The sequence below is a fragment of the Oncorhynchus kisutch genome, linkage group LG16 (genome assembly GCF_002021735.2).
Source record: "Oncorhynchus kisutch isolate 150728-3 linkage group LG16, Okis_V2, whole genome shotgun sequence".
Classification (NCBI taxonomy): Eukaryota; Metazoa; Chordata; class Actinopteri; order Salmoniformes; family Salmonidae; genus Oncorhynchus; species Oncorhynchus kisutch.
This window is the reverse complement of record NC_034189.2, coordinates 14505319-14516830: the sequence shown is the minus strand read 5'-3', so window position 1 is coordinate 14516830 and position 11512 is coordinate 14505319.

Below are 11512 nucleotides of genomic sequence, written 5' to 3'. Positions count from 1 at the left end.
GCATGGAGGTGATGCATGGTGGCCATACATGGAGGTGATACATGGAGGTGATACATGGTGGTGATACATGGAGGCGATACATGGAGGCGATAGATGGAGGCGATAGATGGAGGCGATACATGGTGGCGATACATGGTGGCGATAGATGGAGGCGATAGATGGAGGCGATAGATGGAGGCGATACATGGAGGCGATACATGGTGGCGATACATGGAGGCGATACATGTAGGCGATACATGTAGGCGATACACGGTGGCGATACATGGAGGCGATACATGAGGCGATAGATGGAGGCGATAGATGGAGGCGATACATGGAGGCGATACATGGTGGCGATACATGGAGGCGATACATGGAGGCGATACATGGTGGCGATACATGGTGGCGATACATGGTGGCGATAGATGGAGGCGATACATGGAGGCGATACATGGTGGCGATACACGGTGGCGATACACGGTGGCGATACACGGTGGCGATAGATGGAGGCGATACATGGAGGCGATACATGGAGGCGATACATGGAGGCGATACATGGAGGCGATACATGGTGGCGATACATGGAGGCGATACATGGAGGCGATACATGGTGGCGATACATGGAGGCGATACATGGAGGCGATAGATGGAGGCGATACATGAAGGCGATACATGGAGGCGATAGATGGAGGCGATAAATGGAGGCGATAAATGGAGGCGATAAATGGAGGCGATACACGGAGGCGATACACGGTGGCGATACACGGTGGCGATACATGGAGGCGATAGATGGAGGCGATACATGGAGGCGATAGATGGAGGCGATAGATGGATGCGATACATGGATGCGATACATGGTGGCGATACATGGAGGCGATACATGGTGGCGATACATGGAGGCGATACATGGAGGCGATACATGGTGGCGATACATGGAGGCGATACATGGAGGCGATACATGGAGGCGATAGATGGAGGCGATACATGGACGCGATAGATAGAGGCGATACATGGTGGCGATACATGGTGGCGATAGATGGAGGCGATACATGGTGGCGATACATGGTGGCGATACATGGTGACGATAGATGGAGGCGATACATGGTGGCCATACATGGAGGTGATACATGGAGGTGATACATGGAGGTGATACATGGTTGCGATACATGGTGGCGATACATGGTGGCGATAGATGGAGGCGACAGATGGAGGCGAAACATGGAGGCGATACATGGAGGCGATACATGGAGACGATACATGGAGGCGATAGATGGAGGCGATACATGGAGGCGATACATGAGGCGATAGATGGAGGCGATAGATGGAGGCGATACATGGAGGCGATACATGGAGGCGATACATGGAGGCGATAGATGGAGGCGATAAATGGAGGCGATACATGGAGGCGATACATGGTTGCGATAGATGGAGGCGATACATGGAGACGATACATGGAGGCAATACATGGTGGCGATAGATGGAGGCGATAGATGGAGGCGATACATGGAGGCGATAGATAGAGGCGATACATGGTGGCGATACATGGTGGCGATAGATGGAGGCGATACATGGTGGCGATACATGGTGGCGATACACGGTGACGATAGATGGAGGCGATACATGGTGGCCATACATGGAGGTGATACATGGAGGTGATACATGGTTGCGATACATGGTGGCGATACATGGTGGCGATAGATGGAGGCGATAGATGGAGGCGAAACATGGAGGCGATACATGGAGGCGATAGATGGAGGCGATAGATGGAGGCGATACATGGAGGCGATACATGAGGCGATAGATGGAGGCGATAGATGGAGGCGATACATGGAGGCGATACATGGAGGCGATACATGGAGGCGATACATGGAGGCGATAGATGGAGGCGATAAATGGAGGCGATACATGGAGGCGATACATGGAGGCGATACATGGTGGCGATACATGGAGGCGATACATGGAGGCGATACATGGTGGCGATACATGGTGGCGATAGATGGAGGCGATAGATGGAGGCGATACATGGAGGCGATACATGGAGGCGATACATGGAGGCGATACATGGTGGCGATAGATGGAGGCGATACATGAGGCGATAGATGGAGGCGATACATGGAGGCGATACATGGAGGCGATACATGGAGGCGATAGATGGAGGCGATACATGGAGGCGATAGATGGAGGCGATACACGGTGGCGATACATTGAGGCGATACATGGAGGCGATACATGGAGGCGATACATGGTGGCGATAGATGGAGGCGATACATGGAGGCGATAGATGGAGGCGATACATGGTGGCGATACATTGAGGCGATACATGGTGGCGATACATGGAGGCGATACATGGAGGCGATACATGGTGGCGATAGATGGAGGCGATACATGGTGGCGATACATGGTGGCGATACATGGTGGCGATACATGGTGGCGATACATGGTGGCGATACATGGTGACGATAGATGGAGGCGATAGATGGAGGCGATACATGGAGGCGATAGATGGAGGCGATACATGGAGGCGATACATGGAGGCGATACATGGAGGCGATACATGGAGGCGATACATGGTGGCGATACATGGTGGCGATAGATGGAGGCGATACATGGTGGCGATACATGGTGGCGATACATGGTGGCGATACATGGAAGCGATACATGAGGCGATAGATGGAGGCGATACATGGAGGTGATACATGGAGGCGATACATGGTGGCGATACATGGTGGCGATAGATGGAGGCGATACATGGTGGCGATACATGGTGGCGATACATGGTGACGATAGATGGAGGCGATAGATGGAGGCGATACATGGAGGCGATACATGGAGGCGATACATGGAGGCGATAGATGGAGGCGATACATGGTGGCGATACATGGAGGCGATACATGGAGGCGATACATGGAGGCGATAGATAGAGGCGATACATGGTGGCGATACATGGTGGCGATACATGGAAGCGATACATGAGGCGATAGATGGAGGCGATACATGGAGGCGATACATGGAGGCGATACACGGTGGCGATACATGGTGGCGATAAATGGCGGCGATAGATGGAGGCGATAGATGGAGGCGATACATGGAGACGATACATGGAGGCGATAGATGGAGGCGATACATGGTGGCGATACATGGAGGCGATACATGGAGGCGATACATGGAGGCGATAGATGGAGGCGATACATGGAGGCGATAGATGGAGGCGATACATGGAGGCGATAGATGGAGGCGATACATGGAGGCGATACATGGTGGCGATACATGGTGGCGATACATGGTGGCGATAGATGGAGGCGATAGATGGAGGCGATACATGGAGACGATACATGGAGGCGATAGATGGAGGCGATACATGGTGGCGATACATGGAGGCGATACATGGAGGCGATACATGGAGGCGATAGATGGAGACTATACATGGAGGCGATAGATGGAGGCGATACATGGAGGCGATAGATGGAGGCGATACATGGAGGCGATACATGGAGGCGATAGATGGAGGCGATAGATGGAGGCGATAGATGGAGGCGATAGATGGAGGCGATACATGGAGGCGATACATGGTGGCGATACATGGAGGCGATACATGGAGGCGATAGATGGAGGCGATACATGGAGGCGATACATGGTGGCGATACATGGAGGCGATACATGGTGGCGATACATGGAGGCGATACATGGAGCCGATACATGGTGGCGATACATGGAGGCGATACATGGTGGCGATACATGGAGGCGATACATGGAGGCGATAGCCCTTGAATTGAATTGAGAGAGATAAGGTGGGTGTGAGGTTGGGAGGGAAATAGAGGGCAGGAGGTAAGGAGGACGTGAGGGAGGGAGATAAATAAAGAAAGGGAAGTAGAGAGAGAGAAGAAGGGAGAGGGGGCGGAGAGCGAGAGAGGGAGGGGTGAGAGTGATCCAGAGATTTAGGTAGGGAGGGAGTGAGGGGGAGAAGAGGACGGAAGAGAGAGGGGGACAGAGACTAGGGGAGAGGGGAGAAGGAGGGAAGGTAGAGGGGAGAGAGAGAGAGATAAAGAAAGAGTTAGAGAGTCAGTGATGGAGAGTTTTTACACGGTACCCTCTGAGTAGTATGTGATGATATTTGAGTGAGCGTACGCATCGGGATCTATTCAGCTGTTGTTGAAATGACATGTCACCTTGGCAATGTCATCCAACCTGCTGAAGAGTTTGTTGAGGACTCCCACCAGCTCCTCTGGAGAACAGGTGGCCAGCTTAGTAAACCCCACGATGTCAGAATACAGAATACTACACCGAGCCAAGAAGATACAGTAGGGGAATCAATGCGACTCTGCTCGGTCCTCTGATAGTATGTAGTGCTGGCCAAAGTAACAGATCATTAGGAAGATGAGAGCAACTTCCCCAAAAAAGCAGGTTGAAGTTTATTGGGATGAATCTTTCCGCTAAATCTCCAAGCTGCGAAGTCAGAATTGGCTATATCGTAAATAGTTTTTAAAAAATCGATTTTTGGTCTTAATTTAAGGTTAGGATTAGGTATAAGGTTAGCAGTGTGGTTGAGGTTAGGGTTAATGCTAGGGTTACTGTAGGTTTAAAATCAGATTTTATGACTTTGTGGCTAAACAAGATAGTGACCACTCTGCAGAGCTGCCTCCAGGACAAGACTGACCTGACGTCTTTATGTTGATGATGTACAGACACATTTCCTGACCTGACGTCTTTGTGTTGACGGATATACAGACACATTTCCTGACCTGACGTCTTTGTGTTGACGGTTGTACAGACACATTTCCTGACCTGACGTCTTTGTGTTGACGGATATACAGACACATTTCCTGACCTGACGTCTTTGTGTTGACGGATATACAGACACATTTCCTGACCTGACGTCTTTGTGTTGACGGATATACAGACACATTTCCTGAGCTGACGTCTTTGTGTTGACGGATATACAGACACATTTCCTGACCTGACGTCTTTGTGTTGACGGATATACAGACACATTTCCTGACCTGACGGCTCTGTGTTGACGGATGTACAGACATATTTCCTGACCTGACGTCTTTGTGTTGACGGATATACAGACACATTTCCTGACCTGACGGCTTTGTGTTGACGGATGTACAGACATATTTCCTGACCTGACGTCTTTGTGTTGGCGGATATACTAACACATTTCCTGACCTTTAGCTCAGTGCGGATGCTGCCTGTAATCCAAGGCTTCTGGTTGGGGTATATACGTACGGTCACTGTGGGGACGATGTCATCGATGTGGTGTACTCCTCAATGTCATTGGAGGAATCCCGGAACATATTCCAGTCTGTGATAGCAAAACAGTCCTGTAGCTTAGCATCTTCTTCATCTGACCACTTCCGTATTGAGCGAGTCACTGGTACCTCCTGCTTTAATTTTTGCTTGTAAACAGGAATCAGGATGTTGGAATTATGGTCAGATTTGCCAAATGGAGGGCGAGGTAGAGCTTTGTATGCGTCTCTGTGTGTGGAGTTTAGGTGGTCCAGAGTTCTTTCCCTCTGGTTGCACATTTAACATGCTGATAGAAATTTGGTAAAACTGATTTAAGTCTCCCTTAATTAAAGTCCCCGGCTACTAGGAGTGCTGCCTCTGGGTGAGCATTTTCTTGTTTGCTTATGGCGGGAATACATCTCAATCAATGCTATCTTAGTGCCAGCCTTGGACTGTGGTGGTATGCAAACACCTACAAAGAATATAGATAAAAACTCTCTCGGTACGTAGTGTGGCCTGCAGTTTATCATGAGAAACTCTACCTCAGGCGAGCAATAGCTCGAGACTTCCTTAGATATCATGCACCAGCTGTTGTTTACAAAAATGCATAGACCGCCGCCCCTTGTCTTACCAGACACCGCTGTTCTATCCTGCCGGTACATTGTATAGCCAGCCAGCTGTATGTTGATATTGTCGTCGTTCAGCCACGACTCTGTGAAGCACAAGATGTTACAGTTTCTAATGTCCCGTTGGTAGTTTATTCTTCCCAATAACTTGTCCATTTTATTGTCCAAAGATTTAATGTTTGCTAGCAGAATTGAGGGGAGTGGGGTTTATTCGATCTCTTTCGACTTGTTCGGAAGGCAGCCCACTAATGGTGGTCATCTATGATGATAATGTGTGACACGCTGGTCTCTATGCCCACCATGAAGGCCCAGGCTAGGGACAGGGGCTGCACCATGTACACACACAGAGACATAAACTGGAAGAATGCTACCTGTAGAGGGAGAGAGAAAGGGACAGAGGGGGAGGGGGAGTGAGGGAAAGAGAGAGAAAGATTTAGATAAAACCATATGAACTGAAATATAATTCATATAAAGATACATTTAATACACAACCCTTCAAGCAAGAGAGCTCCTCCATGTTGTAGATCAATTTAAAATTGTCCTAAATATGACAAATAAACACACACTAGCTCCTCCATGTTGTAGATCAATTTAAAATTGTCCTAAATATGACAAATAAACACACACTAGCTCCTCCACATTGTAGATCAATTTAAAATTGTCATAAATATGAAAAATAAACACACACTAGCGTAATCCAACGACACTATACACACTATACACATTTGAAATAGATATTTAGTGCAGAGTTTATTTTTCATATTTATGACCATTTTAAATTGCTGCAAATAATTGTATCAAACCACCTAAACACCTAATATGTCCTTTATTGAAATAAAGTAAGAAAATCAAGTGGGGAGACTGGCTAGTGGGAGAAACAGTGGGAAGGGTGGACACACTGATTGAACCCTAGTCTCCATTGGGAAGATTTAAATGGTAATTGTTGGACATTTCTATTGTTTGTTTATTCTTCCTATTTATGGAAATCGTCAATTGTATCAAATTAACTCAGCCTTCGCTGTTATTGACACCAAGGTAATGTTTCCATTATTTTCTCTCATGAGATGTCTGGAGGAGACACCAGCTTGGACTGATGCTGACCATAGGCTTCTGTGTGGCTATAATCATCCTCCTCCCACCTACAGAGAGCTGTGGTTGAGGGCTAACAGGCTACTGCTTCCCCCCACCGGAGACCAGGGTTTCATCCCTGGATTTAAAATGTCCAAATCATACACACCTTATGAATGCCTTGTGTACGCCTCTGTAGCAGCAGCACACCCCCTCTGCTACACTCTTCTGTGAGGACCGTCCACCCTCTCTGAGGTGCGGAGTGTTGTCTCATGTGATGTCGGGTGCAGGGTCTGATTGGTTCACAGGGATGGAATTATCTGATCTGGAAGTGTCGTCAGGGGTTGTGTTGTTATGGTTATGTGGTTATGGCTGCAGAGGGTTGTTGTGGAGTCCATCATGGCCAGATTAAAGTTGTGATTGTAGGGATTTGTTTTTCATTTCAAGGCGCCATTGTTAAAGTCTGTGATGAATTCATCATCGTCAGGACTGGCAGTGCATTTACAGTGCCTTGCAAAAGTATTCATCCCCCTTGGCATTTATCCTATTTTGTTGCATTACAACCTGTAATTTAAATTGATTTTTATTTGGATTTCATGTAATGGACAGACACCTGAAAAAAATAACATGTTTCAAAAAATGTCAAAAAATTCAAAACAGAAAAGTGGTGTGTGCATATGTATTCACCCCCTTTGCTATGAAGCCTCTAAATAAGATCAGGTGCAACCAATTACCTTCAGAAGTCACACAATTTGTTAAATAAAGTTCACCTGTGTGCAATCTAAGTGTCACATGATCTGTCACATGATCTCAGGATATATACACCTGTTCTGAAAGGCAACACCACTAAGCAAGGGGCACCACGAAGACCAAGGAGCTCTCCAAAGTTGTGGAGAAGTACAGATCAGGGTTGGGTTACAAAAAAATATCCCAAACTTTGAACATCACTTGGAGCACCATTCAATCAATTTTTTTTAAAATTGAAAGAATATGACACCCCAACAAACCTGCCAAGAGAGGGCCGCCCTCCAAAACTCATGGACCAGGCAAGGAGGGCATGAATCAGAGAGGCAACAAAGAGACCAAAGATAGCCCTGGTGGAGATGCAAAGCTCCATTGCAGAGATTGGAGTGTCTTTCCATAGGACCACTTTAAGCCGTACACTCCACAGAGTTGGGATTTATGGAAGTGTGGCCAGAAAAATGCCAAATGCTTAAATAAAAAAATAAGAAAAACACGTTTGGTGTTCACCAAAAGCCATGTGGGAGACTCCCAAAACATATGGAAGAAGGTACTCTGGTCAGATGAGACTAAAATTGAGCTTTTTGGCAGTCAAGGAAAACGCGATGTCTGGCGCAAACCCAGCACCTCTCATCACCACGAGAACATCATCCCCACAGTGAAATATAGTGGTGGTAGCATCATGCTGTGGGGATTTTTTTTAATCAGCAGGGAATGGGAAACTAGTCAGAATTGAAAGAGTGATGGATGGCCATAAATACAGGGAAATTCATGGGGGAAACCTGTTTCAGTCTTCCAGAGATATGAGACTGGGACGGAGGTTCTGCTAAAGCAACACTCAAGTGGTTTAAGGGGAAATATTTAAATGTCTTGGAATGGCCTAGTCAAAGCCCAGACCTCAATCCAATTGAGAATATGTGGTATGACTTAAAGATTGCAGTACACCAGCGGAACCCATCCAACTTGATGGAGCTGGAGCAGTTTTGCCTTGAAGAATTGGCAAAAATCCCAGTGGCTAGATGTGCCAAGCTTATAGAGACATAACCCAAGATACTTTTTGCTGTAATTGCTGCAAAAGGTGGCTCTACAAAGTATTGACTTTGGGGGGAGGGGGGTGAATAGTAATGCACGCTCAAGTTTGTTTCACAATAAAAAGTATTTTGCATCTTCAAAGTGGTAGGCATGTTGTGTAAATCAAATGATACAAACTCCCAAAAAATGAATTTTAATTCCAGGTTGTAAGGCAACAAAATAGGAAAAAATGCCAAGGGGGGTGAATACGTTCACAAGCAACTGCATCCACATTGAATTTTCACAGTGTCTGGTTTGAATTCAGTGCCATAGTTATCACCAGGAGGTGGGGCTCCAGAGATTCTTTGAAAGGCAATTGGGCCTTGAGTGGTTCTGGGGCTAGCTCCACCCTAGCCACGCCCAACTCTATAGACACGAGGCTCACCGTGTACTGATTGGCTCTTGGAATCTCCACTCACCTCATCTCTGATGTCCTTACTGTGAGTCCTGATACCAAATGTTTTCACTGTGATGTCCTTCCTTTTCTTGCTGTCACCATCCTCTTCTTCCTCTGTAATCAGACATTCTCTAGAGTCAGCATTGTCTGTTGTGCTACTGGACAAATCTGTCAGCTCCAGGCTTGTCTCTCTCGTCTCTTCCCTTGTCTCCGTCTTCCCTGTCTCCACCACAAGCGAACCCACTACCAGTCCTGTTCATGTCTCCAGTCCTGTTTCCCCCAACCACCAAGTATCCTTAATGGTTGTCTTGCATAGTGGTTCAATCCTGCATCCCTGTCCTTGTTTCCAGGGATACTGAAGGACAAAGGAGGGACAGAGTCAGGGCATAGTCCATTCAGGTTCTCTGAGTAACTTTGATATTTTACAATGATGATGTTGTCTTCCTTGGATGACTGACTGTAAATCCATGCAATCCATGTAATCCTCAGTGCTAAATCATGCTAACCATAACTACTAATGCTAACCGGGCCCAAATGCTATAACCACGTCTAATATGCCAACCAGTGCTAACCAGACCATAATGCTATAACATTAACCACTTCTGCTATGCTATATGTAACGACATTCAGAGGTAGTGACACTATAACTGATTTAAGTATTTTTAGCCAGATCCTAAATCTAATTGTATGTTCCTTTTGATGGCATAGAAGGCCCTTCTTGCCTTGCCTCTCAGATTGTTCACAGCTTTGTGGAAGTTACCTGTGGTGCTGATGTTTAGGCCGAGGTCTCTCTCTCTCTCTCTCTCTCTCTCTCTCTCTCTCTCTCTCTCTCTCTCTCTCTCTCTCTCTCTCTCTCTCTCACTCTCTCTTATTCTCTTTCTCTCTCTCTGTCAAAGACCAATATGTGGATGAGGAGAATTGTAAACAAATGAACAAAAACTACAGTTCAAATAATATGTTACACAAATGACAAAAAAACGAATGACACGAAAAGCCGTTTCCACATTTCAAATAATATTTTAGGCCTAAATAAACGTTTACATCTGGGTATCTTACCTTGTCTATGTTCCCGCAGTGACACCAGGCTACACTGGGAAGAGAGCATGAACAGATGACTTCCTTTGATACAAAGATCACGGCTATCAGTTATAAAATATCAACAACTGTTAAAACTGTAAAGTTTTTTTTTTAAAGTAGCTTACCTGTCTTTCAAGTTGTTTTATGTTAGTCTGGCTGACTGCGTCTCTCCCTCCCCCTCTTTCTCTCTCTTTGGCCCTTCTTCTTCCACTTTGCTGCTCTATATGTCGCTCACACATCCATCCCTCATTTGCCTGTCCTCCTTTTTATGACATTTATCTATTTTCCTCCTCTATCTCCTCTACCCTATTGTTCTTTTCCTTTTAAACATCTTTCTTTCTTTCTGTTCAATTGAAACCCAACAAATCTGAACGGAAACCATGAACCCTTAAATTCAATCATAATCTAAAAATCTATTTATTCCATAGCTGTGCGTTTGATATCGCATTCATGATTTAAATCCCCACTCTGTAATTCAAACAGCAACAAAATGGCAGCCCTGCCTCTTGGTTTCCTAAAAAGCTGAGGGATGACACTAGGGAAATGTAACCACCCTCAAATTGAATTGAACTGTAATTTATAATTAATTCAATTAGTATTTATCATTCATTTAAATGGCTTAAAAATCGCTGTGAAAATCTAGAGTGCGCCTTTAAGCAAATAATTGCGAGTGTGTATGGCTGCCTCTCAAATGGCATCTTAATCCCTGTTTTAGTGCACTACTTTTGACCAGAGCCCATAGGGTTCCGTTTGAATGTAGTGCACTATACAGGGAATATGGTGTTATTGGGACACAGACAGACTCACCTGGCTGGAACTGAAAGATGATCACACCGCTCGCTGAAGAATTCAAGGACATATCCGACGACATATACATTTTCCCCATTTCAGTCATAAAGATAATATCAATGGGTTTATACATTGAATATCAGGTCCATTAGTGTTTTTTTTGTTGCTTTGTAATAGCTATAATGATGAACAATTTATGAACGATTTACAAACTATTCATAAATATGGCAGTTATAAAGTGTTACTTCTATATCTTAATCTCACCATTCATCTGGTCCAGCAGACAATCCTTATCTGACCTCTTCTTGAACACAGAAATAATAGTAAGTATAACTCAAGTTTTAAAGTAAGTTTAACTCTTCAAATAATCCAGTGTTATAAATATTTCTACAGTTTGTCAACCTCGGTATTAAAAGCAGAAACCATGATCTCCTCACCTCTTTCTTCCTCTCTCTATATCTCTCTCTTTCTCTGTCTCTCTATCGAGAGTCTCTCTCTCTCTCTCTGTGTGTGTGTTGCCTATTCTTCAGGAAGG